We start from the raw sequence: 23,481 nt of genomic DNA on the forward strand, positions 1-23,481 counted from the left end.
GTGCCTATTCAGAGCTCTTGAATAAATTTGGTTTGCTTCTCCACCCTGGTGTGTCTATTGGTGCGACGCACACCGGGCAACGAACCCTGTTGCCCCCTCGGGCCCTCTGGGCCGGCAACAGTTTTGGCGCCCAACGTGGGGCTCGAGGCTGAAATTTAGCCTGGCCCGGATCCCTCCTGGCGGCCGACGGATTACGGCGACGACCGACGCCCAGGACGCACCGGTGACTTCATCGGGGGCCTTGGCGGAGACGTGGTGTGATCGACCGCGGAGGGCACAATGGTGCAACGCGCTCGAGTAGTGTAGAAGCAGGTGTGGGCGACGGTGAGGAACTGGACCCTTGGATAAGGTAGGAACAGTCCAGTGGGGACTTTACCTGTTTTGACCTGGGGACGCCCAGTGTCTCCCTAGAGTATGGGGCAGGGACAGAGTACAGCCGGTAGGGCACAGTGTACGCCCTTAGAATGCATTCTAGCAAATTGGGATGTGTTTGGGTCAGATTCGATGCTTAGAAGTAAATTAAAAAGGTTCTGTACAGTTGACTGGCCTCAATATCAGCTAGAGTGCCAGGAAAGGTGGCCACCGGAAGGATCACTTAATTACAACACAATCCTTCAGTTACTTTTGTTTTGTCAGCGAACAGGTAAATGGAATGAACATCTCTATGCGTATACGTTTATGATGTTAAGAAATAGGCCTGATATTTTGCACAAGTGCCATTTGACTCCGACAAACTCGGTAGTAACTGCTGCTAATCCCCAGAACCCTCCCACAGTTGTAATGGCAGAATCGGTATCCGCTTCGGCTCCAGCACCCCCACAGGCTCCAGAGAATACCCCCTCGGTGGGATTGTATCCGTTGATTACTGAGAATGTGATAGCCCGTCCAGGAACACAGGATCGCGCAGCCCAGATTGTGCCAGTGTATTCTCATGTTCCTTTTAACCCAGTGCACCTAGCTGCCTTTAAGGCAGAAGCAGGGGAATTCTCCACGAATCCAAATCAGTTTATTTCAATCTTTGAAGGGTGTCTAGCTAGCCATAAGCCTGACTGGGATGATTGCAATATACTTATGAGAACCTTGTTGTCTGAGGTGGAGTGGAATCAGGTTATAGCTAAGGCTAGGGAGGAGGCACAGAGAAGGCATAATGAGGATAGAGAAGGCAAGCCCCTGCCTGAGGTCGCTGTCCCCACAGCGGACCCCCGGTGGAATCCGAATGAGGAGGGGGATTTGAGGATGCTTAACTCCTATAAGGAACTGCTTATGTATGGCCTCCGGCACTCAGCTGTCAGATATAACAATTGGGCAAAGCCTTATGAGCTAATCCAGGAATCAAAAGAGAGTCCGGTGGCTTTCCTACAGCGCATTCGGGACACCATCCGGCAGAGTACTTGCGCAGACCCAGACGATCAGGCAACTGAGGCAATTATAAAGGGTATCTTTACCAGCCGTGCCGCCCCTGATATTAAAAGGAAACTGCAGAAAAAGGAGGATTTAATGGGAATGTCTATGGCTCAGATTTTGGAGACTGCAAATAGGGCTTATACCCTTAGAGAGGGAGAGAAGGAAAAAAGGCAAGTGAAAATGATGGTAGCAGCAGTGCAGGCCGGCGGCAGAGGAAGGTCACAGAAAGGTGAAAGGGGCCGGGGAATGAGAGGCCGTGGACGTGGGCGCCCCGGTTCCCAGGACAGGCGCCTGGGTCACAACCAGTGTGCCATATGCCGAAAGGAGGGACATTGGAAAAATGAGTGCCCTGAAAGGGAAGGTACCCCTATGATGGCAGCGGAGGATCAAGACTAGGGGTGTCAGGGGAGATGGACCATCCTGCCCCCGGAACCCCGAGTAAAAATGCGGGTGGGAAATTCAGAAATAGACTTTTTAGTAGACTCTGGAGCAGCACGGACCACTGTAAATCAACCCCTTCAGCTGCCAGTGGCAGACTCCCTCACAGTGGTGGGTGCCACAGGGAAAGGAACTAAGTGCCCAGTGTATGCCCCAGCGGAATGTGCTTTGGGAAACAAAACTGTATCTCACAAGCTGGTTTACCTCCCCAATTGTCCAACACCCCTACTAGGACGGGACCTGCTTTGTCGCTTAGGTGCCACCCTGCATTTCACTCAAGATGATATAACTCTCACCTTACCCCCTGAGAATGCTTGGATAATGACCCTTGCAGTTGAACCCTCAGCCATGCAAGCCCCAGAGTGGAACCAGTGGGAGGACCAGGTGTATCCCCTTGTCTGGGCATCAGGGGTCCCAGGAAGGCAACCCATCAAACCCCTGTTCATATTCAGCTCCTCCCAGGAAAAAGCCCAGTGCGAATCAAACAGTATCCGATTAAGAGGGAAGCCAGAGAGGGACTACAAGAGACTATAGATAGGTTCCTAGAGTGCGGTGTACTACGAGAATGCCAGTCAGCTTGGAACACCCCCATTCTGCCCGTACAAAAGCCCAATGGCACGTATCGGCTGGTACAGGACTTAAGGGCAGTCAATGAGTGGGTTAAGACTCTGCACCCCCTTGTTCCAAATCCGTATACATTGCTGGCCTCTATAGGGGGGCAGTATACCCATTTCTCGGTCCTAGATTTAAAGGACGCTTTTTTCACGATTCCAGTCGACACCCGATCTCAGGAGATATTCTCCTTCGAGTGGGAGGACAACAGAAGGGTTAAAAAGCAGCTTTGCTGGACAGTATTGGCCCAGGGATTTAAAAATTCCCCCACTCTGTTCGGCCAGGCTCTGGCTCAGTTATTAGGCACCTGGAAATGTCCCGTGGCATATTTCTCTAAACAACTGGATCAAGTTGCAAAGGGGTGGCCAGCGTGCTTGAGGGCGGTCGCAGCCACTGCCCTAGTGCTTGGGGAAGCTGAAAAACTGACACTGGGAGGAACTGTGCAAGTGTATATTGTTCGCAGGACCACGGGGAGGCCGGGCCCAGCCAGCGGCTCGGGCTTCCCTCGCAGGCGGGGACCCCCCGGCCACTGGGGGACCCTTCCTGCGGCCCCGTCACCCCACGCGGCAGGAAGGAGGCTGCGGCGCGGGGCGGGGAGTGCGGCGTGTGCTGGGGCTGCAGGGACCCGCGTTGCCCCGGTCACCGCTGAGCGTCTGAAGCCCCCGCCAGGCAGAGGCTGCCGGGTGAGCGGGGGAGCAGGGCAGGCGGGGGGTGTGCAGAGGCTGCAGGGCGAGGAGGAGCAGGGCAGGCAGGGGCATAGAGGCTGCAGGGGCAGGGGCAGGGGCTGCAGGGGCAGGGCAGGCAGGGGGCGCAGAGGCTGCAGAGCGAGTGGGGAGCAGGGGGCACAGAGGCGGGGGGGCGCAGAGGCTGCAGGGCGAGGAGGAGCAGGGCAGGCAGGGGCATAGAGGCTGCAGGGGCAGGGGGGCGCAGGGGCAGGGCAGGCAGGGGGCGCAGAGGCTGCAGGGGCGGGGGGTGCAGGGGCTGCAGGGCGAGTGGGGAGCAGGAGGCACAGAGGCTGCACAGATGGAGGGGTGCAGGGGCTGCAGGGCAAGTGGGGAGCAGGGAAGCACTTAGCAACCCCCAACCAAGATCAGAGCGGGAGGGAGGAGGGGAAATGTGGGGTGCTCAGAGGAGGGGGCAGAGTTGGGGCAGGGACTTTGGGGAAGGGGTTGGAATGGGGGCGGGGAAGGGGTGGGGTTGGGGCGGGGGTGGGGCCGGGGGTGGGGAAGGGATGGAGTTGGGGTGGGGGTGGGGCCGGGGCCCCGTGGAGTGTCCTCTTTTTTAAATGTTTGAATATGGTAACCCAACCAGAGAGCAGCAAGCTTACAAAGCAACCATTTATTTACAGACACTCACTGACCTGGCCAGCCAGTTGGAACTGGCTGGCTATCCCCTAATAATCTAACTCAGTTGCCGTAGGAACAAAACCACGACAACCAAATACACAACAGACGCAATACTCCAGGTGTAGCCTCACCAGTGCCGAATAGAGGGGAATAATCACTTCCCTCGATCTGCTGGCAATGCTCCTACTAATGCAGCCCAATATGCCATTAGCCTTCTTGGCAACAAGGGCACACTGTTGACTCATATCCAGCTTCTCATCCACTATAATCCCCAGATCCTTTTCTGCCAAACTGTCACTAGGTTGCCTCCCCCATTCAGTAAGGGGCCCACACTTTCCCTGACCTTCTTCTTGTTGCTAACATACCTGTAGAAACCCTTTTTGTTACCCTTCAAATCCCTGGCTAGCTGCAACTCCAATTGTGCTTTGGCCTTCCTGATTACACCCCTGCATGCTCAAGCAACATTTTTATACTCCTTCCTAGTCATCTGTCCAAGTTTCCACTTCTTGTAAGCTTCCTTTTTGAGTTTAAGCTCACCAAAGATTTCTCTGTTAAGCCAAGCTGGTCGCCTGCCATATTTGCTATTCTTTCTGCACATCGGGATGATTTGTTCCTGGGCCCTCTATAAGGCTTCTTTAAAATACAGCCAGCTCTCCTGGACTGCTTTCCCTCTCATATTAGCCTCCCAGGGGATCCTGCCCATCAGTTCCTTGAGGGAGTCAAAGTCTGCTTTTCTGAAGTCCAGGGTCCGTATTCTGCTGCTCTCCTTTCTTCCTTTTGGCAGGATCCTGAACTTGACCATCTCATGGTCACTGCTGACCAGGTTGCCACCCGCTTCTACGTCCCCTACAAATTCTTCCCTGTTTGTGAGCAGTAGGTCAAGAGGAGCACGGCCCCTACTTGGTTCCTTCAGCACTTGCACCAGGAAGTTGTCCCCAATACCCTCCAAAAACTTCCTGGATTGTCTGTGCACTGCTGTATTGCTCTCACGGCAGATGTCAGGGTGATTGAAGTCCCCCATGAGAACCAGGGCCTGTGATCTGGAAACTTCTATTAGTTGTCCAAAGAAAGCTTTGTCTACCTCATCCTCCTGGTCTGGTGGTCTATAGCAGACACCTGCCACAACATGACCCTTGTTGCTCTCGCCTCTAAATTTAACCCAAAGACTCCCAACAGGCTTTTCTCCAGTTTCATACTGGAGCTCTGAGCAATCATGCTGCTCTCTTACATACAGTGCAACTCCTCCACCTTTTCTCCCCTGCCTGTCCTTCCTGAACAGTTTATATCCATCCATGGCAGTGATCCAGTCATGTGAGTTACCCCACCAAGTCTCTGTTATTCCAACCACATCATAGTTCCTTGACTGTGCCAGGACTTCCAATTCTTCCTGCTTGTTTCCCAGGCTTCTTGCATTCGTGTTCAGGCACCTAAGATAACTCGCTGATTGCCCTGCTTTCTCAGTGTGAATCAGGAGGCCTCCCCTGTTGCACCCTCCTCCTTGTGTTTCCTCCCGGTATCCCACTACTCCACTTACCTCATGGCTTAGGTCTCCATCCCCCAGCGAACCTAGTTTAAAGCCCTCCTCACTAGGTTAGCAAACCTGCCTGTGAAGATGCTCTTCCCTCTCTTCATTAGGTGGATCCCATCTCTTCCTAGCAATCCTTCTTCCTGGAACAACATTCCATGGTCGAAGAATGCAAAGCCCTCTCTCCAACACCATCTGTGCATGTACTTCCACAATTCGATGGTCCCTATCTGGGCCTTTTCCTTCAATCGGGAGGATGGACGAGAACATGACTTGCACCTCAAACTCCTTTATCCTTCTTCCCAGAGCCACGTAGTCTGCAGTGACCCACTCAAGGTCATTCTTGGCAGTATCATTGGTGCCCACGTGGAGACGTAGGAAGGGGTAGCAGTCCGAGGGCTTGATCAGTCTCGGCAGACACTCCATCAAATCCTGGATTCTAGCTCCAGGCAAGCAGCACACTTCTTGAGTTTCCCAGTCTGGACAGCAGATGGATGACTCCATCCTCCTTAGGAGGGAGTCCCCAAACACCACCACCACCTGTCTCCTCCTCTTGGGAGTGGTGGTCGTGGAACCCCCATCCCTAGGACAGTGCATCCCATGCTTCCCTTGATGGGGTCTCCTTCTGATCCCTTCCCTCAGATGACTCTTCCAAACCATTCTCCGCCATAGTACCTGTGCAGAGAGCCTGAAAATGGTTTCTTACCTCTATCTGCATTGGGGTACATGGGTTTGCCTCTTTCTTCTTCTGGAGGTCACATGCTGCCAATTTTCTTCCCCATTCTGCACTGCCCTCTCAGATTCTTCAGCATGCTGTGCCTGCAGTACCAAACGCTGACTTCTATCCAGAAAGACTTCATTTTCTCTGATGCAACGCAGGGTTGATACTTGGGTCTCTAATGCTTTAACCTTCTCTTCCAATATGGAAACCAGTTTGCACTTCGTACAGACGAAGTCGCTTCGATCCTCTGGGAGAAAGACAAACATGGCACATCCTGTGCAGGTCACAACAGCTGATCGCTCACTATCCATATTGTCGTCCTCCTTCTAAGACCCATTTCAGATGTTGTATTTACTACTCACAGAAGCCTGAAAGGCAAAAACTCTGTAGGAACGCCCCCCAGGCAAATGCCCTCTGTTTGCAGCTCACTCGGCTCACTTCCTACCACCCACTCTGTTCTCCAAGTTTTGCAGTCTGTAGCAAGAAGGTAATAGAAAAAAGTACTAACTGCCCCTTCAGTCTGTCTGGGCCCAGCACTTCTTCTCCAAGAGAGGCTTCTGCAGCGTCCCTTCTCAGGAGCGACCAGAACAGGTCCTTCTCCCTAGCTTGTCAGCCTCATTCTGAGCTGTCTGGCTACTTTTTAAGCTCCCCCTCCATCTGGAGCATGCTCTGCAGGTACGGCTAGGTGGGGGTCATCTGGGCTCAGAGTTGCTCTTTAACCCCTTCAGTTCTTGTGCGGGCTTTATACACCCCATCACATTGCTAAGGTTAAATCCCACTGCCAGCACAGATGCTGCAGTGCTGAGACTTAGTACAGCAGTTGCTAACGCAGAGGTGCCTAGTGGTTAGAGCACTGTATTTGGACTATTCTCAGCTCTGCCACTGGCCTGCCGGCAGACCTTGGGCAAGTCACGTCCCCTTTATGTGCCTCAGTTTCCCCACCTGTAAAATGGGGATAATGATGCCAACCTCCTTTTGTAAAGTGCTTTGAGATCTACTCATGAAAGTCATGCTAGAGAAGAGGTAGGTATTAGTAGAAGCAGCACAGCTGGGATGGTTTTGGGGGAGGGCAGTGTGTGGCGCTGCTGGGATGGATAGAGCATTCGCAGACAGTGGGTGAATTGGCATGCTTCCCTGGAGCTGTCAGGCCTGATCTAGTCCTGTCGTGTTCTGGCCACTTGTCACTTTTCTGTACTGAGCCACACTGGCGTTGTGTGGTTCTGAAACCTCAGCTACGTCGTGAATAGCCTTGCAGAGCCCAGCAGGGAGTCACCGGCAGAGCGTGAGAAAGGAGAGGGTCTGTGAGAGTCAGAGCTGCACACTAGCTGACCAGCCCACGTCATGCTGCCCGCCGCCTGGCCAGCAGAGCTGGGCTCTGCACACACCTGCCTGGCTGGCTTCAGGAGGATGCATAGTCCTTCCGCTGGAATTGCAGGGGTACATTCCTCCCTGGCTGGATAGCTACTGCCCTCTGCTGGCCATCAGGGGTATTTACAGCAGGGCTCCCCAGAGAGAACCATAGGGACTAAGGCTGTGTCTCTTACCTTTTCTATGCCATGCCCCCCTTCCCCCACCCCCGCCTTTTCCCATCTGCAGACAAATCTGCAGACAAACCTGCAGCCAGACCAGACTGCTCACTCAGCTACAGTCACTCACCTGCTCTGCCCGGGTCAGCTGGGTCAAGAGCTCTGGCCTGATGGTCGGGGATGGGTGGCAGGCAAGTTCTCTCCCATCTGCGCTCCTGGCCATCCAATGGAGCAAGGGCCTGCTGCTTTATCTGGGCATCTCATAGACTCATAGACTTGAAGGTCAGAAGGGACCATTATGATCATCTAGTCTGACCTCCTGCACAACGCAGGCCACAGAATCTCACCCACCCACTCCTGTAACAAACTCCTAACCCATGTCTGAGTTTTTGAAGTCCTCAAATCATGGTTTAAAGACTTCAAGGTGCAGAGAATCCTCCAGCAAGTGACCCGTGCCCCACGCTGCAGAGGAAGGTGAAAAACCTCCAGGGCCTCTGCCAATCTTGCCTGGAGGAAAATTCCTTCCCGACCCCAAATATGGCGATCAGCTAAACCCTGAGCATGTGGGCAAGACTCACCAGCCAGCACCCAGGAAAGAATTCTCTGTAGTAACTCAGATCCCACCCCATCTAACATCCCATCACAGGCCATTGAGCATATTTACCACTAATATTCAAAGATCAATTAATTGCCAAAATTAGGCTATCCCATCATACCATCCCCTCCATAAACTTATCAAGCTCAGTCTTGAAGCCAGATGTCTTTTGCCTCCACTGTTCCCCTTGGAAGGCTATTCCAGAACTTCACTCCTCTGATGGTTAGAAACCTTCATCTAATTTCAAGTCTAAACTTCCTAATGTCCAGTTTATATCCATTTGTTCTTGTGTCCACATTGGTACTAAGCTTAAAAAATTCCTCTCCCTCCCTGATATTTATCCCTCTGATATATTTATAAAAAGCAATTGTATCTCCCCTAAGCCTTTTTTTGGTTAGGCTAAATAAGCCAAGCTCTTTGAGTCTCCTTTCATAAGACAGGTTTTCCATTCCTTGAATCATCCTAGTAGCCCTTCTCTGAACCTGTTCCAGTTTGAATTCATTGTTCTTAAACATGGGAGACCAGAATTGCACACAGTATTCCAGATGAGGTCTCACCAGTGCCTTGTATAATGGTACTAACACCTCCTTATCTTTACTGGAAATACCTCGCCTGATGCATCCCAAGACCGCATTAGCTTTTTTAACGATCATATCACATTGGCGGCTCATAGTCATCCTGTGATCAACCAATACTCCGAGGTCCTTCTCCTCCTCTGTTACTTCCAACTGATGCGTCCCCAATTTATAACCAAAATTCTTGTTATTAATCCCTAAATGCATGACCTTGCACTTTTCACTATTAAATTTCATCCTATTACTATTAGTAATGAATCCTAAAATTCATTACTATTACTCCAGTTTACAAGGTCATCCAGATCTTCCTGTATGATATCCCGGTCCTTCTCTGTATTAGCAACACCTCCCAGCTTTCTGTCATCCGCAAACTTTATTAGCACACTCCCATTTTTTGTGCCAAGGTCAGTAATAAAAAGATTAAATAAGATTGGTCCCAAAACCGATCCCTGAGGAACTCCACTAGTAACCTCCTTCCAGCCTGACAGTTCACCTTTTAGTATGACCCGTTGTAGTCTCCCCTTTAACCAGTTCCTTATCCACCTTTCAATTTTCATATTGATCCCCATCTTTTCCAATTTAGCTAATAATTCCCCATGTGGAACCGTATCAAATGCCTTACTGAAATCGAGGTAAATTAGATCCGCTGCATTTCCTTTGTCTAAAAAATCTGTTACCTTCTCACAGAAGGAGATCAGGCTGGTTTGGCATGATCTACCTTTTGTAAAACCATGTTGTATTTTGTCCCAATTACCATTGACCTCAATGTCCTTAACTACTTTCTCCTTCAAAATTTTTTCCAAGACCTTGTATACTACAGATGTCAAACTAACAGGCCTATAGTTACTCGGATCACTTTTTTTCCCTTTCTTAAAAATAGGAACTATGTTAGCAATTCTCCAGTCATACGGTACAACCCCTGAGTTTACTGATTCATTAAAAATTCTTGCTAATGGGCTTGTAATTTCATGTGCCAGTTCCTTTGATATTCTTGGATGAAGATTATCTGAGCCCCTTGATTTAGTCCCTGCATACTTTGCTGAGTCACCAGGCGCATCCACCCCCTCTCAATGGGTCAGCCGTGCTGCCGATGGTCCCCAATGGGCCACCAAGCAGGTCAGGCAGAGCCCACACCAACCCGTCCGCGGCTCCACCCAGAAGCAGAGCACAAGTCCGAAACACAGACAGGATAGAGCCAACACCCACAACTCCACCTACACAAATGATACATGCACCCAGAGAGCACAATCACAACCAGCAAACCACAACCCCGTCCCAGACACCCCACACAAGACCCGGTGCCACCACAGGACCTCGGCTGCAACAATGATCCCAGATTATGTCAGTAACGTCACACCCCCAACGCTAAATTGATGCAGGAAGGGATGACACCAGCATCACTGACACATCCCAAAAGCTCCCCGTCCTTGGGTTTGTCTCACTACAGCTAGTATTGGGGTTAGAAGCCATATCAGTGTATAACAGAAATGGTTTATCAAAGTCATGTTCAATAACGTGATTGAATCTCTTTACAAACTCAAGGTAAAACTTGGTTAGAACAATAGGGGATTGGATCTGCTCTTGCAGCAGGATTCCTGTATGACTCGTGATCTTGCCAAGAGCTAAAGAACATAGCTACTTTATCTATACAAGCTCTGGCAAATGTTTGGAACCCAATTAACATCAAGTCAATGTAGATATTAATGTTGTCCATAGTATAGGAATCTTGGCATTTAGCCGTGAAAGCAATATAGTAGTGTGCCTCAGTTTCCCCTTTCATACAGCACATTAGGTCTGGAATGTCTTTTCCCCTGTGAAAAGTTCCAAGACTATTTACAGGCATTAACTGTGAAACATCCATATAACAAGGACTTTTAACAAGTGTGTTCTCATGTATCACTCTTAACATGTTCAAGGGATTTTTCAAAAGATTAGGCACATTGTACATTTTTACAGTTCTTGGTAATAGCAACACATTAGTTACAAAAATTACCATTAGCAATAGCAACCAATCCATTGCAAGTGTCCATTTACCATCATGTTTGTCATGAACCTTTGGTTCAATACCATTGGGGTTTGGGCATTTTAGGGTTAACCTAAAATGCATCCGACGAACTTAACCACTTGCATCCGACGAAATGGGCCTTCACCCACAAAACCTTATGCTCCAATACATCTGTTAGTCTTAAAGGTGCCACAGGACTCTCTGTTGCTTTTTACAGATCCAGACTAACACGGCTATCCCTCTGATACTAGGGTTAGCCTGTGACAAAAGTAAGTTCTCTCTTTTTTCCTTGTCCTGAAGGACCAAACCCTGATTGCTTTTGCTTAACAGAATTCACTGGCTAATTGGGTGGGCTCTCTGTGCTAACAGTCTTTCTTCTCCCTGTCAGCCAGATAATTTGCATCAACACAGACACTAGCTTTTAGATTCTCAGCTTTCCGCCACCCACCTCTCCACAGTCAGGTCTGTATCTTCCGCCTCCAGGCCCTGGAGACATTCCTTTATGGTGCAAATAGTCTGTCATGGAGCATGCTAGTGCACGCCTTCCTCCACCACCCCGGGAGCTCCAATACGACCAGCAGCTCTTCTACCTCCATCTGAGGGGTCTTCTGCAAGACCTCTCTGAGCTGCTGCTTTTCTACCAGGACCTCCTCCAGACCTGGAAGCTGGTCTTGGTGATCAGGTTCGTGGCAGCTGCTGAGGAAGAATATCTCCTTGCAGAGCCCCTGCTACAAAACCCCCAGCTCCATGTGCAGGTGGAGGCATCCCCCTCGGTGCCCCGGAGGTTGGTCCTGGCAGGTGCCACCAGGATCCAAGACCTCCTGGACTACGACTGGAGGAACTGGTGGACCCCCAGGCTCTCCACCCCTCATGTCCCCCAGTGCACTACTTCAGGTCCCTCCTGAATTCACCTCTCCAGGCAGAGTTCCTCTGGGCCACATCCACTGGCTCCCTGGATGCCTTCAAGGAGCAGTGGGCACTGTCCAAGGTTCTCTGCTCGGTGTCCCCCTGTGGTTCCCTGCTTTCAAACCTGCGATCCTCACTCCTGACCCTGTTTTGTCATTAGTTGTCCCCCGTGCTTAGCTGACGTCAGGGTCTGGTAGTTCCTCCCCTTAGGCTGAGGGGAAAGGCCATTAGATGTGGGTGGGCGGGCGCCTGTTTCCCCAGCGCATCACTAGGTACATTGACCCACCCCTCCAGCACAGCCTGCAGTGACAACCCTCAGCCTTGCTGAAGCAGCCTGTCCCTGTGCCTCACTTCAGTCCCCGGCAAAATCATGGAGCAGGTACTCAAGGAATCCATTTTGAAGCACTTGTAGGAGAGGAAGGTGATCAGGAACAGTCAACATGCATACACCAAGGGCAAATCATGCCTGACCAATCTGATTGCCTTCTATGATGAGATAACTGGCTCTGTGGATATGAGGGAAACAGTGGATGTGATATATCTTGACTTTAGCAAAGCTTTTGATACAGTATTCTTGCCAGCAAGTTAAAGAAGTATGGATTGGATGAATGGACTATAAGGTGGATAGAAAGCTGGTTAGATTGTCGGGCTCAACAGGCAGTGATCAACAGCTCGATGTGTAGTTGGCAGCCGGTATCAAGCGAAGTGCCCCAGGGGTCGGTCCTGGGGCTGGTTTTGTTCAACATCTTTATTAATGATCTGGATGATGGGATGAATTGCACCCTGTAGCTGGGCAGTAACCCCGCTCCTGCCCTGAAGGGCTTAAAACAGCCCTGGGAGAGGGCTGTGGTAGGGGAAAACCTGGGCTGATTGGGGAAGTAGCCACAGCTGGGCCACGCCCCAATCAGGCCACAGCTGGCTCTTATAAGAGGGCTTTCAGAGAGAGAGGGGCCTGGCTGCTGGGAAGCTCAAGGTACCTAGAGTAAGGCAGGGTTGGGGAAAGGCCAGAGGGGTTGGGGAGCTCCAGGCTGGCAACTCCCTAGGCTGCAAGGCCTTGTCCAAGGCCCCATAGAGGCACTGGGTTGCAGAGAGAGGCAGCAGGCCCAGACCCAATCTTGCCTATGATGAGTGGCTGACACTGCAGTCTGCCCCAGAGCGCAGGGGCGAGTTGGTGACTGGCAGTAGCCTACAACTGAGGGGAGGTGGGGATAGTGGGTGGGGGTTCCCTGGGGAGGGGAGGGGAGAAACTGAGGGGTGTATGGCCAGGGGGCAGCACCCCAGATAATGGGGCACTGGGTCCGGGAGGGACACAGGGGCCAAGCGGCAGTGGCACACCGGCCTGCAGAGGGCGCTCCGGAGGCTGGATGAGCTAATTCACAGAGACAACCAGCAGGAGGCATCGCAGGGGTGAGTCCCGCATTGCTACATACCCTCAGCAAGTTCACAGATGACACTAAGCTGGGGGGAGAGGTAGATATGCTGGAGAGTAGGGATAGGGTCCAGAGTGACCTAGACAAATTGGAGGATTGGGCTAAAAGAAATCTGATGAGGTTCAACAAGGACAAGTGCAGAGTCCTGCATTTACGAAGGAAGAATCCCATGCACTGCTACAGGCTGGGGACCAACTGGCTAAACAGCAGTTCTGCAGAAAAGAACCTGGGGATTACAATGGATGAGAAGCTGGATATGAGTCAGCAGTGTGCCCTTGTTGCCAAGATGGCCTATGGCATATTGGGCTGTATTAGTAGGAGCACTGCCAGCAGATCGAGGGAAGTGATTATTCCCCTCTATTCGGCACTGGTGAGGCCACACCTGGAGTATCGTGTCCACTTTTGGTCGCCCCACTACAGAAAGGATGTGGACAAATTGGAGATAGTCCAGCAGAGGGCAACAAAAATGATTAGAGGGCTAGGGCACATGACTTAGGAGGACAGGCTGAGGGAACTGGGGTTATTTAGTCTGCAGAAGAGAAGAGTGAGGGGGGATTTGATAGCAACCTTCAACTACCTGAAGGGGGGTTCCAAAGAGGATAGAGCTAGGCTGTTCTCAGTGGTGGCAGATGATAGAACAAGAAGCAATGGTCTCAAGTTGCAGTGGGGGAGGTCTAGGTTGGATATTAGGAAACACTATTTCACTATGTAACCCCTTTGGGGTTTGGAGAGCATGGTCCCTTTAAATCTTTTTCCTAATGGGGGAGGGGAGCAATGAGAGAAAGGAGGGGGTGGCTCTGGAGCTCTAGAGAGAAGGGCTGCAGCAAGCAGGCCCTGGCAAAGGAAGCAGCAGAGAACCTGCCTGAAGCTTGGGAAGGGCGGCTGATTGGGGACACCCCAGGACAGGAGCCAGAAGGAGCACTGTGCCAGGGAGGAATCGCCTGAGGAGGACAGGCTGGAGCTGGACCCAGTATCACGGCTGCCCAGAGCTGCATGGGGCTGTGAGTACTGGGGCTTGGGACTCTGCATTGGGAACAAGGAGGGAGGCTGCTGGCTAGTTAAGTGGGGAGGTGGTTGCTCTCTGTGGCTTTGCAGAGAGCGGCAGAAAAGGGCACCAGAGGGGTTTGTTGGGGGAAAGTTCACTGGCGCCAAAGACGACCAGGAGCACCCAAGACTCACCACTGGACTGGAACTTTGCTCAGGACTCCTGAACTCTGTGTGCAGACACATTGCTCAGTGTCTGCCCTTCCAGACTGTGCTACCTGTGGGGCCTTGGTTTGGATGCAGCCCTGTTTTACTGCTTCCCCCATATTTCCCCTTGTTGTTTTTCTCCTCTCATCCCTCTGTAAATAAATATTTCCCTTTCCTATACCCATTGTACTTTTCTGGTGTGTGTGTGTGTGTGTGTGTTCACTCTGGGGGATTTGGAACAGGTACCCCTGGGGTGGAAGGGATTTCTCCTGCTGCATTCCTGCGCGCGCCACCTCTTGGCGAGAGCTGCCTGCCCAGCAGACTCCATCTTGGCCACGAGAGTGCTAAAGTTACAACTAGGAGGGTGGTGAAGCACTGGAATGGGTTCCCTAGGGAGGTGGTGGAATCTCCATCCTTAGAGGTTTTTAAGGCCTGGCTTGACAAAGCCCTGGCTGGGATGATTTAGTTGGGGTTGGTCCTGCTTTGAGCAGGGGGTTGGACTAGATGACTTCCTGAGGTCTCTTCCAACCCTGATATTCTATGACTCCAGCACCCAGGTTTTTCAACCTCCACTCCAGAGCTGCAAGTTAGTCTGTGCAACTGCCACACTCAGCTAAGAGCCCTCCTGCTGCCTCGCTAGGCTGCCAGCGACCCTCGATCTGTCCTTTCCTGCCAAACTTTCTTCCAGCGTGCATCAGTCTTGTCCATGCCCTACCTGATGTTGCCTCCTGACCCCCAGACTCTTGGACTGACTCCAACCCAACTTTGACCTTCGGCCACCTTCCAGACTCTGTCTCTGATCCTGATCTGGCAAATGACCTGTCCCCAGACCCTGCTTTCAGCAGTGCCCTCCGCCCGGTCCCAACCCTACATTCGGCTTCAGCCACCACTCCAACTAGCAGGCCTGACAGCCTAGAACCCCAGAGCCGCAGCCAGTGTCCCCCTCCCATCTAGTTGGGCTTCCCTCCTATGTAGGAAGGGCAGAGTGACCACAATTTCCTGGCATCTACTTGAAACCCCTAGGGGGTTGTGATGCCAAGCTGAGACCCTTGGGAACATGGTTCAAACCACAGCAAGAGACAGGGCCATCGCTGGTGAAAATGCCACCGAGGTCAGGGGTGAATAGGACCCAGAAAGTCCTGGGAACTTCCCAGCTAGTACTGGGGTGTCCAGCCCTTCCATAGTCAAATAGCCTGTCTATACTTATATGGCACCCATCACCATCTTCACCCTGGAACATGGGAACTGAGACCCACAGAAGGTAAGGGACTTGCCCAAGGTCTCTGTGGATGAGGGGAAAGCAGTGGATGTGTTATTCCTTGACTTTAGCAAAGCTTTTGATACGGTCTCCCACAGTATTCTTGCTGCCAAGTTAAAGAAGTATGGGCTGGATGAATGGACTGTAAGGTGGATAGAAAGCTGGCTAGATCGTCGGGCTCAAAGGGTAGTGATCAATGGCTCCATGTCTAGTTGGCAGCCAGTTTCAAGCGGAGTGCCCCAAGGGTCGGTCCTGGGGCCGGTTTTGTTTAATATCTTTATTAATGATCTGGAGGATGGTGTGGACTGCACTCTCAGCAAGTTTGCCGATGACACTAAACTAGGAGGCGTGGTAGATACACTAGAGGGTAGGGATCAGATACAGAGGGACCTAGACAAATTAGAGGATTGGGCCAAAAGAAACCTGATGAGGTTCAACAAGGACAAGTGCAGAGTCCTGCACCTAGGACGGAAGAATCCTATGCACTGCTACAGACTAGGGACCGAGTGGCTAGGTAGCAGTTCTGCAGAAAAGGACCTAGGGGTCACAGTGGACGAGAAGCTGGATATGAGTCAACTGTGTGCTCTTGTTGCCAAGAAGGCTAACGGCATTTTGGGCTGTATAAGTAGGGCATTGCCAGCAGATCGAGGAACGTGATCGTTCCCCTTTATTCGACATTGGTGAGGCCTCATCTGGAGTACTGTGTTCAGTTTTGGGCCCCACACTACAAGAAGGATGTGGAAAAATTGGAAAGAGTCCAGCGGAGGGCAACAAAAATGATTAGGGGTCTGGAGCGCATGACTTATGAGGAGAGGCTGAGGGAACTGGGATTGTTTAGTCTCCAGAAGAGAAGAATGGGGGGGGGGATTTGATAGCAGCCTTCAACTACCTGAAAGGGGGTTCCAAAGAGGATGGAACTCGGCTGTTCTCAATGGTGGCAGATGACAGAACAAGGAGCAATGGTCTCAAGTTGCAGTGGGGGAGGTCTAGGTTGGATATTAGGAAACACTATTTCACTAGGAGGGTGGTGAAGCACTGGAATGCGTTACCTAGGGAGGTTGTGGAGTCTCCTTCCTTGGAGGTTTTTAAGGCCCGGCTTGACAAAGCCCTGGCTGGGATGATTTAGTTGGGAATTGGTCCTGCTTTGAGCAGGGGGTTGGACTAGATGACCTCCTGAGGTCCCTTCCAACACTGATATTCTATGATTCTAAGGTCACTTCGGGAGTCTGGCAGAGCAGGGAGCTTGAGTCTCTCACGCCCTAGGCTAGTTCCCTAACCAGAGGGCTTTGAAGGGACCAGCACCCAGCACACGGAGCCACTTTCTCTGGTGCCGCGTGACAGCTGAGCCCAAACTCCCCAGCTCATGCACTGGCGTGGCTGGTGAGGCCAGGCCTCCAGACCCCAGAGCATCTGCTCATTCCCTGGTGCCTCACGTCAAGCTGCTGCATGCACCTCAGAGATGCTGCAGGGCTGTGCTCCAGCTTCACTGTTCTTGCATCACACTCTGAAGGTGACCAGGGATAGGCTCGCTCACCTTGATTCCAGGTGCTAGTGAATGCCACGGTCAAGGGCTCTGCCTTGCAGCTTTGATGTGTTTGCCCAAAGCCTGATGTTAGGACACGTCCCCAGCAACAAATCCCTTCAGCCAAATGCCTTTTAAACAGGGTGTTATTGTTTGTTAAACATCCTAATATGTGCAAGGGAGAAGGCGAGGACACAGTTTTGGTCTGGAGCATCCAGCCACTGCTGGAACTGGGTACCACAATGCATTCGCCAGTGGTCTGAATCTAGGGGGCTGGGGCAGGATGTCAAACTGGATTGGCCACAGTGCTCTGATGTCATGCTGCAGGGGTCAGGCTATTGGCCCAGCTCCCCCTGTGCTCTGAGGTCACACTGCTGGAGGCTGAGTACCACTCTAGCTGTACTTCTCCCGCCTTCACCCCATTATTGCAGTTGATTGGAAATACAGTTTGTTGCCAGCAGATGGCAGCCTTGGCCAGTGAATCCAGCCTCTGGGCTCCATCCAGAACCTTGTGCCTTGCAACAGGGAGGAGCTTTCACAGATGCTGCACTTGCCTGCCAAGAAAGGGGTCTGTCCCTGTGGAGTCAGTGCATGATGTAGGCTGGAGGTGAGGCGGCTCCAGTGCTGCAAAGGGTCAACCCGAGGTCACCAAGCTGTTTGTGCCTCTATGAGCAGCATACCCTGGGGGTAGGAGTAGATGCACAATCCCTTTGCCCAGGCACCATGTGGACATTGCCTCCGCAAGGGCTCTGGGCTGAGAGTTCCCCCTGTAGCTCCCCAACCATGCCAGCCAGTGCAGTTGGACAGGAGCCCAACACGCTGCAAACACACTTCAATCTGCATTGGAGTGAGTGCACCTCCTCTGTGACCCCTGCTGATGGAAATCACTGCTCTGTGTAGCAGGAGCAGGACTGGTGACACTGACAACATGGGGGCCCAGGGCCGGTAACAGGAGGTTCCAACTGGAAATAAACCTGCCTTTCTGCAGCTGCAAGGGCCAAAAGGCCAGGATGATTAAACTAGGTTTCTGTTTCAGGCCAGCTACTAACCTCAGTTCTCATTCCTCTCTGCTCTCCTCTAAGCGCCCTCTAGAGTTTGCAAGTATGGATTGCACTTACACCTTCTTGCTCTGTGCAGTTAGTCTCAGGAAATACAGTCAGGCCAGGATTGCCAGCCTACCGTAAGCAGGGCTGGGGGCTTTATTAGCGATGTGCCTGCTGGTGTAAGATTGACTGGGCCCACAACTATTAATTGTTATTCCTTAGTGCAGTAGCACCTAGGGACCCCAGCCACAGAGCAAGGCTGCACTGCGCCAGGCGCTGTACAAACAGAAGGGAGACAGGTCCTGCAGCACAGAGCTGAGAATCTAAGTCATTGTTATTTATCATATTATTCTATTATAATCATATTGGTATTGATTGTCTTGTGGAAGCCCCATTGAAAGTCAGGGCTCCGTTGTGCTAGGTGCTGCACAAACACACAGTGAGAGACAATCCTTGCCCCTATGAGCTGAAAAGCTAAGCAGCCAAGAGGTCAGAAAAGGGAAGCTGTAGTAGCCCCATTGAGCTGAGGCTCAGGGATATTATGGGGCAAAGGTTTCCAAGAGCTCAGGGCCAAAGTTTAAGTCTTCTATTCCCATTTATAGGCATGCTGACAAGCCCCAGATCTGCAGTAGTGCTCGGCATCCAGCAGCTCACACTGGGACAGATTTTCAAAGGACTCAGCTCATCTGACAATCCCAGCCTATGCGACTTTCCCAAGGTCACAAAAGGCATTCAGAGCAGAGCTCAGAATCCATCCCAGATCTCCTGATGTGGCACTTTATCCACAAAGCAGCCAGCTTCTGCGTTTTGCATCAGCACTTTCCAGGCACAAGCAAAGAGGGTTCTGGGAACACAGCCCTCAGTGCTTACAACCAAAGCAAAATATTTCACATGTAAACATTACACATGACCCTACACCAGTTCTTATCAGAAGTTGTAAAGGGATTGTTATTAAAGCTACTTGGGACCCTAGAGCCCATTTTCACCCAACAGTTACCTTAGAAGTATTCATTAATGAAGCCCCACAACATCCTAGACGTCAGTATTATTACCCTTCATTTTGCAGTTGGGGAAACTGAGGAATGGAGCAGGGTAGCAATGTGCTCAGAATGAGTCAGTTGCAAGCTGGTAATAACAACAAGGAGTCTGGTGGCACCTTAAAGACTAGCAGATTTATTTGGGCATAAGCTTTCGTGGGTAAAAACCTCACTTCTTCGGATGCATAGAGTGAAAGTCTATGCATCCGAAGAAGTGAGGTTTTTACCCACGAAAGCTTATGCCCAAATAAATCTGTTAGTCTTTAAGGTGCCACCAGACTCCTTGTTGGTTTTGTAGATACAGACTAACACGGTTACCCCCTGATACTTGACAAGCTGGTAATAGAATCCAGGAGTTCCGATTCTTTGTGTGCTGCTCTAATGACTAGCCCACACTCCTAGTATCCGAGAGCAAGGGCCTCACTGGTTGCCCATATGCTATGGTAGGACGTAGGGCTCCTGGAGACTGGAGAAAGTTCCAGTATATTGTGGCGGGGAATTGCCAGTAAATGCACAGCTGTGAAAACACCAGCATGGCAAGGCTAAACATGATCCCCGAAGCACAACACTCCCCATGCAAACCATCTGAGTTGTATTTATTTCATGGTTTCTCGGTGTGCCTGTCATTGTGGTATCTGGGTGAATGACAAAAATGATCAGAGTGATAATTTACATGACCACAGTAGTCTGCTCTGGATGCCAGCTCTGTCCCGCCGGGCTGGCAGAGGGCGGACAGCTGCTGAGGCAGCGTGTTCAGCCCTGGGGATAGGAATGTGCCTTAGATTGTTCTCTAGCAACCCTCCTCCATGCGTGTCCCAGCAATACCAAGGAGGCGCTCTCAGGCCCCTTCGGGATTCCTAAGCCCATATGTATGAGTGTGTGCGATGTAGCTGCCTGATCTGGGACTTCCCGACTCCTTGCGCTTAGGAGTCTCCTCTGGATTTAGGCCATTGCTGTAGCGCTGAATGGTGGGGCTGCTGCCCCTCAAGGCCCCCAGATCCCAGAATGACATTACTGATCCAGGTGGCCTGATTGCTATAGAACTGTATGCAAGGGAATGTACCATTTTCTGAAGCTCAGAGAAAACTCTGATGGTCACAGAATGGACAAGTCCAGGATCTACATTGTCGATGCTAGGAATCTCATTCACAGCAGAGTGGCCCCACACTGCCCCCAGGCTCCCTGCAGCTTCACCCCAGGCCAGGAAGCAGACAAGGAGCAGGAGGACGGCTGGTTGTATGGTAAAGGGACAGGCCTGGGAGTCAGGACTCCTGAGCTCTATTCTTGACTTTGACACTGATTCACTGTGTGACCTTGAGGAAGTCACATTCCCTTTGTGTGCCTCAGTTTCCCCACCTATAGAAGGGGTAATGATTCACCCCAGAGGGGCTTCCTGCAGTTGTGTTTGTGAAAAGCTCTCAGACCCTTGGACCCACATGCAGAACATTATCAGCAGCAGCCCTGGCTCTGCTGCTGCCCACCCCATGGAGGCACACACATGGTCAAATTCTGAAAGCACATGGGGGCAGATGGACAACACCAATTGGTGCTACTTCTGTGGGTCACCTAGCAAAGGCATGGATACCATGCCTGGAAACTAGGGGTATCACCTTTCACTTCGTCCACAGGCCCAGCCAATCTCCGGCAGCAGTACCCCAACAGATATCCTGCCTGTCCATAGAGGGCACCATCTCCACCTGCAGGGAGCTGATGTCCAGGACAAAGGGCATCGCAGCTCAAACAACAGCCAAACCAAGTGCTGTCTGTAAGCTGCCAACAGGTAACACCAAAAATTTGTGCTACAGTAGATCCCTCCTTTCTGGACTGTACAGCCCCAGAATGCCTGGGAACCAACAGCAGCAGTTGTACAAGTAACAGGGACAGCCACAGACAGGCAACAGCTCAGTGGAGCTGCTAAGACTGCTACAGTCATGGGTTTCCCATCTACTCCTGAGGACATTCTGTGCCAAAAAATTAAAGATTCTCCACACAATATTTTAAAATTCTGCAAAATACTGTAAGTTTTATTTATTTTTCAATAAATAAATGCAGAGGCTCCAGCATGGCAGTGGGGAACACAGGCCACTGGCTGCACGAAGGTGGAAGATCACCCTACAGCGCCCCCAACCCCTGGGACATGGACTCAGCAGTGAGGCTGCACCCGACTCTAACACAGCACAAGGTCTGGGCCTGCCCCGTAAACATCCTGGGGCCCTGCTCCTCTGTGCCAGCCACACCAGGTGTGGGGCAGGCAGGCTCAACCAGGCAGGATCCAAGTGTGGAGGGGCTCAGTGTGGAGAGATCCAGGTGTGGAGTGAGAGGATTCTGTGTGGGACAATCTGGGTGCAGGCAGCTCAGTGGGGGGTCTAGGTATCTATCTATCTATCTATCTCAAAAAAAGATATATTGGAATTGGAAAAGGTTCAGAAAAGAGCAACAAAAATTATTAGGGGTATGGAACGGCTTCCGTATGAGGAGAGATTAATAAGACTGGGACTTTTCAGCTTGGAAAAGAGATGGCTAAGGGGAGATATGATTGAGGTCTATAAAATCATGACTGGAGTAGAGAAAGTAGATAAGTAAGTGTTGTTTACTACTTCTTATAACACAAAAACTAGGGGTCACCAAATGAAATTAATAGGCAGCAGGTTTAAAACAAACAAGAGGAAATATTTCTTCACACAATGCACAGTCAACTTGTGGAACTCCTTGCCAGAGGATGTTGTGAAGGCCAAGACCATAACAGGGTTCAAAAAAGAACTAGATAAATTCATGGAGGATAGGCTGGGACTTGGAGTGGCTGGGGAGAGAAACAGAGCGGGGCGGCGTGCTCAGGGGAGGAGGCGGAGCCGAGGTGAGCTAGGGCGGGGAGTTCCCCTGCATGCCGCTCCCCCCCCCGCTTACTTGCTGCAGGCGGCCCTCCCCGCGCCCTCCTGCCCCAGCTCCCTCCGCCTAAATGCCAGCGGTGACGGGGGCGGCCGAAGATCCGGCCGCTGCGGTCGCAGCCGAAGAAAATGCCACCCCCCCAAATCCTAGCGCCCTAGGCGACCGCCTAGGTCGCCTAATAGGTTGCACCGGCCCCGCCTCTGGGTACAACCTTCCCTCCAGCCCAGCACCCTTCTCTCCATAGCCTCTAAGACAGGGACTGCAGCCTTCTTCCCTGCAGCACCTTTCTGCCCTCAGTTACCTGGCTTTATATGTGCCCCACCTGTTCCTGTCCAGATGAGCATCATCCTTTAATTGGTCCTCCTTGTTCCCAGGCTCCTCCCCCAAGTGGAGGCTAGGCAGTTAATTGGCCCACCTAGCCTCTTTAACTCTTCTGGCTGCGATGGGATGAACACCCTGTCACAGAAGGGATCAGCTTTTTGTGGCCAGGCTCCTACTGTGTAGGGGAAGTCTCTTGCTTTTGACTCCTGTTCACAGGGCTGCATTTTTAATGATCTGCCACAGGAAACTGGAATTGACCAGCCTTTATGTTTTATGGGTTGAAATCAACATAGAATCATAGAATATCAGGGTTGGAAGGGACCTCAGGAGGTCATCTAGTCCAACCCCCTGCTCAAAGCAGGACCAATTCCCAACTAAATCATCCCAGCCAGGGCTTTGTCAAGCTTGACCTTAAAAACCTCCTCCCTAGGTAACCCATTCCAGTGCTTCACCACCCTCCTAGTGAAAAAGTTTTTCCTAATATCCAACCTAAACCTCCCCCACTGCAATTTGAGACCATTACTCCTTGTTCTGTCGTCTGCTACCACTGAGAACAGTCTAGATCCATCCTCTTTGGAACCCCCTTTCAGGTAGTTGAAAGCAGCTATCAAATCCCCCCTCATTCTTCTCTTCTGCAGACTAAACAATCCCAGTTCCCTCAGCCTTCCCTCATAAGTCATGTGCTCCAGCCCCCTAATCATTTTTGTTGCCCACCGCTGGACTCTTTCCAATTTTTCCACCTCCTTCTTGTAGTGTGGGGCCCAAAACTGGACACAGTACTCCAGATGAGGCCTCACCAATGCTGAATAGAGGGGAATGATCACGTCCCTCAATCTGCTGGCAATGCCCCTACTTATACAGCCCAAAATGCCGTTAGCCTTCTTGGCAACAAGGGCACACTGTTGACTCATATCCAGCTTCTCGTCCACTGTAACCCCTAGGTCCTTTTCTGCAGAACTGCTTCCTAGCCATTCAGTCCCTAGTCTATGAATATGAATTGGTGGTGGATGTTTTCATTCTCTGTATACATATCTGATCCTTTTACAATCCTGCTGAGCTCTTGGCCTTGTAACAAGGAGTTCCACAGGTTAATTATGCATTGTGCAAAGAAAGAAAAGCATCTTCTTTCCTTAGCTTTCA

At 51.3% G+C, this 23,481-nt stretch overlaps 1 protein-coding gene across 1 annotated transcript in view; it reads left to right on the forward strand.

Annotated features, from left to right (window-relative positions):
• The first annotated feature begins 315 nt into the window (after window positions 1-315).
• The window catches only part of ECE1 (endothelin converting enzyme 1), a 160,008-nt gene continuing 136,842 nt past the window's right edge, over window positions 316-23,481 (forward strand). The window contains exon 1 of the mRNA XM_026660062.2: window positions 316-349. The gene's annotated coding sequence lies outside the window, so the exon portion shown is untranslated. The remainder of the gene's footprint in view (window positions 350-23,481) is intronic.

The sequence above is a fragment of the Terrapene carolina genome, unplaced genomic scaffold (genome assembly GCF_002925995.2).
Source record: "Terrapene carolina triunguis isolate 2854851 unplaced genomic scaffold, T_m_triunguis-2.0 Scaffold714, whole genome shotgun sequence".
Taxonomy (NCBI): Eukaryota; Metazoa; Chordata; order Testudines; family Emydidae; genus Terrapene; species Terrapene triunguis.